The 6,689-nt window shown below is 42.1% G+C and overlaps 1 protein-coding gene across 1 annotated transcript in view; it reads right to left on the minus strand.

The window, feature by feature from the left end:
- Positions 1 to 5,041, minus strand: part of LOC117245814 (uncharacterized) — a 41,635-nt gene extending 36,594 nt beyond the window's left edge. The window contains exon 1 of the mRNA XM_033609358.2: positions 4,799 to 5,041. The gene's annotated coding sequence lies outside the window, so the exon portion shown is untranslated. The remainder of the gene's footprint in view (positions 1 to 4,798) is intronic.
- Positions 5,042 to 6,689: the final 1,648 nt, after the last annotated feature.

Here is a 6,689-nt window from a genome sequence, read left to right on the forward strand (position 1 = left end):
TCGGAAAAACGGAGGAGACGCTCATCGTGTCGGTCTGTGGCTGCCCAGAGCTCTATGACATCACGTCCTATTTCTTTAAAAAAAGGAAGAAAAAGGAGCTCGCCTGGAGGAAAGTGAGTGAGTCAATTGCGCCTCCAAGTGGTGAAAATCCGGTATTACCGACTTGATGCGGTTTTTCACAAAAACCGGACCGTTTTTTTTTTTTCCTCATACCGACCCAACCCTACTGGTAAGTTGTGGAAACATTTGTCTGTTACTTGTTTCCAGCTACTTTACGAGCAAGTTAGCACTACCCCAGTTAGCATAAACCGCTACATCCTCTCTCGGGATAATTTGTGTCTTTTGGGCTCTCATGTACACGTGATTTCACGCGCATATGAAGCGAGTCAACACAAAACATTCTAGGGACACGAAAATTTGCATCATGTTTGGTGTGAACACAACATTAAGTTTACAATGACCCAAAAACACAAGCGTGTTTCTCATCAAGGTTTGAACTTATAAATACAGAACGTCTGGTGCAAAAGCCGACGTTTTAGTCCAATAGAAGCAGCTCGGTGGATTTCACATTCGCTAAATTCACCGGAAGAACACGATTCGTGAGAGGTCAAAGGTCAGGCTGCAAGAAGTGTATGATAGAGTGTCAGTGAATGTGAATGGAGCCTGGTGGAGTCAGTAAGTGCGTTTCCATTAACCCTAGAAATGCGCACAATCTAAATATCGCAATAAAAGACTGGTAATGGAAACACCTACATTTCGAAAAAACACTCAGATATCGAGAAAAAGTTTTTACGCTCTCATGAGGTGGTTTTTCAGACGTGTCAATATAGAAGTATATCGCAAAAGTGTAATAGAAACACTTTTTTCGCAAATATACGTCACCGGACATGACGATGGGGGGGTCACATGACCGGTTCAGGGTTCACTCATTCAAACAAGATGGTTTGGACGGAGGTGGAGACCGAGTATTTTCTTGAGCTAACTACCACTCGCTCTCTTCGTCTTCCGTTGTAGACTTCTGCAACAGCAGCAGTGGCAACCAAGATGATTGTTCCAGCTCGCAAGAGATTTGGAATGTCCATCGTACTTCCGCAAACAAAGTGGAGTCTCGCCGGACGAGATTTTACGAGAATTACGGCTCATGTGCAAAACACCTTTTAATGGAAACACCTGCAAGTCGCAATTGTACTTTGTCGAAACTTTAGAAATATTGCATTTATTTTGCGCAAAACTGTGATGGAAACGCGACTATTGTCTCGCAGCACAGGCAAAAACAAGTACACATACTTGGGTTTAGGGCTCCACGTGTCGCGATGTATTTAATGGCCTCCACCCTGAACGCCATCTATGTTTGAGGGCAGTGATGGTTACATTTGAAATGGACGGATCTATTTTTGTACTTAAAGAAGAATAAATGAGCCTCTACTAACAAGAGAGGACAGTCTGTAGAGAACATGTTCTGATGTGCTCTTGAGCAACACACCCTAAATGGGAGCATTAGATTAAAGTCATTCAAGAGTTGTAACATCCAAGTGTGACCAACAAGGTAAATAAAAGTAGGAAAAAAACAAAAGAAATTACGACCACATTATCTGAGTCTGTAACCTAGCTGTAAGTTTCTCTTGTGGGTAGTTTGAGCTGTATGTTGACTCACCGTGTGAGTTTAAACACCTCGAGGCCTGAAAACCTGCTGAGTACTGAAACCTTTTCTCTCTGCAGATATGATGTAGTGTCTGTATGCACGTCATCATATACAGCAAGCAGCTCACATATATAACATTTGATGATCAATTCACTGTTTTGGTCACTCTTTAAGAAATAAAAAGGTAAATATTCACCACTTTCAATGTAAATGTTTTTACATTTTCATACTCTTACATGATGAGAAACTGAATGTCTGTGAGTTTTGGAGCGTCGGTTGGATAAAACAGCACATCTGGAATCATCACCATGGACTCTGGGACTTGTTACTGAAAATTTTCACTATTAATTAACAATTAATTTGTTAATAGAGAGACGAATTAGTAGTTTAGTCAATAATGAGAATAAACATTACATTCACTGCATTGTTGTGACACCACAGTGGAAAAGTACACAAAAAAACAACCACAAAACTTTCACAACTTAGACCCAAAGATGATTTACAAATAAGTCATTACTGCAGTACTGCACAATTCAAATTCATACAATTCATAATTCCACTTTACACGTCCACATGAGACGTGCAAGGTACCCTGGGTGTGTTGGTTGTTGACGTGCTGGGACGCTGTGTCAAGTTCAGCCTGTTACATGCATTGTCTTCTTTCAAAATACACTTCTGTTTTCACAGCAAATTTAACGTTTACATACAGTCTCTTTCAAAATAAAAGCACTACGTCGGTACACGTGGTTACATTTAGGGAAAAAAAAAACAGGGTTTGGCTTTAGAATCTTGCCGGACATGAACACCGCTCTCTCAGGTGATTTGTTGGACCCATCCACCACCGCTTGTCCCAGTTGGACTTTCGCTGCTTTAACTTTCGTCCCTGTCCCGCTGCTTTCCCCCTGATGCCGCCAGGCGCTATCAAACCACAACAGCAACTGGCTGTGTATCGTGCCAATATTAAAGTACTCCTTTTTCGTTGGTTCCTGACGGCGCAATTCACTGCCCAAGCACCGGATCTGAATGACTTCAATGAGGCTGCGCTTGCCTGATATATTTCAGGCTAATGGCCCGTTTTCAGGTAAACTTATAAATTAAGATTAAGCTTAAAAGTTGTTTGGAAAAACGTCATTTAAACTCTGTTTTTAGCCTCATTGTAGGGGGGTAGTCAGAGCTACAGGCTACAATGAGGCTACAATGAGGCTAAAATGACGTTTTTCCAAACAACTTTTTATGTCAGGGCTTCAGGACACTTGGATCACTACGGACGAGCAGTATGGAGATATTTTGTGGTTTCAATTATGTGTTTTTGGACATTTGAATCTGGGACGCCGTCAGCCTCCATTAGGTGGAGTTGTGTTGCTACCTCCTCTCCCATTGGATCTCCACAAGTGTTGTGAGGACTCTAAAGCTTCACCTGAGCCTCCCTCGGCATATGGGTAAGTAAATAATGGCTGAATTTTCATTTTTGGGTGCACTATCCCTTTAAGCTGTGTGAATTTAGCTAAGAGTGTAATGTTAACAAAAGTTAACCGTTAGCTTGTTAACAACTGTTAGCTAACAACTTAATAGATAATGGTCACCGCTGTGCAATGCATCTTGGGATAGGCTGGGCCGCGCAGGATTCATTAGTTGTATCCTCCAAATTCTGGTAAAGAAGGCTGCATTTGAAGGAAATGGGACGGCCTTGGTGGCGCCGCTGCAGCCAAATGCAGCCTTCGAAGGCTGCAGCACCTGAATCAAGACGCAGCTTACGTCTCCAACCTTAGCCCCAATTTTGTTTGCATAAATTCATGTTGCTTTTATAAACCAATAAAAAGAGAATGGAAAGCAAAAATGACCATCTCCAATACAACAGTGACTCATGTTGCATATATGACGTCATCTGGTGATACTTTTCTTTCCCTTTTTTGCATATCATGCAGCTCTAATCACAAATAACACACCACAGAATATAAAGCTCCTACAGCACCAGGGATGAGCTTCATCAGCAGACTGATATTACAGAAACATCATCAATATCAAGAGAGACACAAATACTGCAGATAATTACAGCAATATTTCGCAGGTATTTAAACCTCTGAGCTAATTGGTGTGATTTCTCGGCCATTTAGCAACTTGGAAAGAAATGTCCTACAAATAGCAAAAAAAAAAAGACATATTTAGATTCTGGTTTTAAATAACGGAAAAAAGGTGGGAAAACTATATTCATAATAATTATTATAACTGTATTTTAAACTATGTTTCAAGAATTATTATAATTTTCAGGCACTCCTTCCAGGTCGTTTGTTTTTAACTTTATTTCTTTTTCTTACTAATTATCTTGTTTTTAATTTTCTCTTTAATTATTTCTTGCTTATGTTTTGGGTCCCATGTTTTTAAGAAACCTTGCTCAGGTTTCAAAGGGTTAAATAAAGAATGTCAGGAAAAAGACATTAAAGAGAAATCGCAAACCAGTACTGACATATTTAAAATAAAGACAAGCTTGACTCAGAGCAGCACAGACACACTGTAGGTCCCTGAGCACTATATAATAATAATAATAATAATAATAATACAGGAATATCACAGGACATTAATACACACCGCAGCAAACAGTGTCAACACCATGCACAACACAACAGCTCCACACACGTCTGCTGAATCAATATTTAAACCAAGACATTAAAACATCACACAGCTCAAATAAATAAACTCACCGCTGAGTTAAAGGCATCAAAAACAAACTGGAGGAATATTCTGGAAACATTATTGCTGTGCCATGAGAGATAAAATTATCTCAAAGTGTCACCACACCAATAAAAACTCACCATGATGAACCACAGGTATTAAATAAACCTCTCAACAGATATAATAGGACTGATACACATGGTTTAACACCTTAAAGTATCTCACACACGCAGCCGAAATATTCCAGACATTAGACTTCACAATATAAAGCACAGTGGGAGCGTTGTAGAGGCAGGTTGTGGGCTTAATCTAAAATAATGTGAAAATGTGAGTGCAGTCTGGTCGGCGTGAAGCGTCACCGTGTTGAGCAGCCTGTTAGCCTGCAGAGTTGATGTCGCTCAGCACTGACATGAACAGACAGTCACAGTGAAGTCAACAGGGCTGACACAGAGCAGAGTGCGGGGGGTCATCTTCACATGAACTTACCGGAGTGAACGGCTCCAGCGCCGCGAGCTTCCCGCGCTCAGAAGCTCCGTTTGAAAACCTCCAATTTTACGGCAAAACAAGATCCACTGGTCCCCGGTGACTCCGGCTGGCATCCACAGGCAGCGCGCGCGACTCGGCCGACCGACACACTGACATCAGTCGCGTGCGAGTGCGCGCGTGTTTGTGGGAGGGAAACAGAGAAAGAGAGAGAGAGAGAGAGAGATGGGGAACCTAGGCACCTTGCGCATGCGTGATCACTCAGGTGGAAGGGAAGGCGCTTTCACTCGTACACGCCCACCTGCACACACACACACACACACACACACACGCCACAGTTAGTAAATTTGACATTAAAGACTGTGTGTGTGTGTGTGTGTGTGTGTGTGTGTGTGTGTGTGTGTGTGTGTGCAGCCCAGATAAGCTCTACGAGCTCCGCCCTTGGCAAAATAACTAGTCAGGCTTCCCTCCTCACACACACACGTGCACACACACACACACGCGCGCACGCACACACACACACACACACACACACAGCAGTTTTCCCTCTTGTTTGAAAAGCCCAGACGTCATCGATAAACAAATATTTATCAATTAATTATCAATTTTAAAAAGTAGGTAAGACAAACAGGAACCGTTCAGACAGCTGAGCGAGGTTATAGTTATAATCATAGTCCAGTTTTGGCTTGTTGGTTTTAGGCGAGCCGGTTGCCAGAAAACTCGCCGCCCCTGCTGGTCGGTTAAGAAGAGCGAGGAGTCAGCAGTCAGTGATGGTATGAAACTGTCACTAAAACAGGTTTTTCAACGGCTGTTAATCACCACAACTACAAGAAATGTGCACACAAATTATGAGGCTGATCGGTCCAGTAGTTTGAGATTAGCTGCAGACAGACAAATTCTCAGTAGGCCAAAAAAGTAACATAAAATAGAAATATTAAAGTATAAGTATCTCTGCACTTGAGTAAATGTTCTTCCACCGCTGTTAACTTTGAGCTGGCCTCAGCTGACCTCTGACCTTTGATACAGTTCCTCTGTTTCTTGTAGATAACTAAAAAGTGGCAACAAGTGGTTTTTAGGCGAGCCGATTGCCAGAAAACTTGCCGCCCCAGCTGGTCGGTTAAGAAGAGCGAGGAGTCAGCAGACAGTGATGGTATAAAACAGTCAATGAAACTGTTTTTCAACGACTGTTAATCACCACAACTACAAGAAATGTGCACACAAATTATGAGGCTGATCGGTCCAGTAGTTTGAGATTAGCTGCAGACAGACAAATTCTCAGTAGGCCAAAAAAGAAGCAATATTAATGCAAAGTATAAGTACCTCTGCACTTGAGTAAAGGTACTATCACCATTGTTGACTCAGCCTCAGCTGACCTCTGACCTTTGATACAGTTCCTTCTTGTCCTCGTTATACTGTCCAGACGACAAGTTAATCAACACTTTTCACTTCATTCAGGTCCAAAGATGAACCACTTAAATAAACACACAGAGAGTGACAGAAGCTGAGAGAGTCGTTGTTGTGAGGAAACTTTACTCTGCTGTTGAAATGTTTGGGAAAATGAGCCTGGATGCAGCAACAACACACACTCGCATTCACACAGTAGAACCAGGTGTGTGTGTGTGTGTGTGTTGGTGTTGCCTGGTGAATAATTGCTTCTCTTTAACAGAGCAACAAACCCACAAACAGACCAGAGTCCTATTCTGAAACACACACACTGCATACTAATCCAAACTGCAGTGTGAGTCTGTGGTGTGTATCACCATCCCAAAGGTGCTCTATTGGACTGAGATCTGGTGACTGTGGAGGCCATTGGAGTACAGTGAACTCATTGTCATGTTTGAGATGATGTGAGCTTTGTGACATGGTGCGTTATCCTGCTGGAAGTAGCCATCAG

The sequence above is a fragment of the Epinephelus lanceolatus genome, chromosome 22, assembly GCF_041903045.1.
Source record: "Epinephelus lanceolatus isolate andai-2023 chromosome 22, ASM4190304v1, whole genome shotgun sequence".
Lineage (NCBI taxonomy): Eukaryota > Metazoa > Chordata > Actinopteri > Perciformes > Serranidae > Epinephelus > Epinephelus lanceolatus.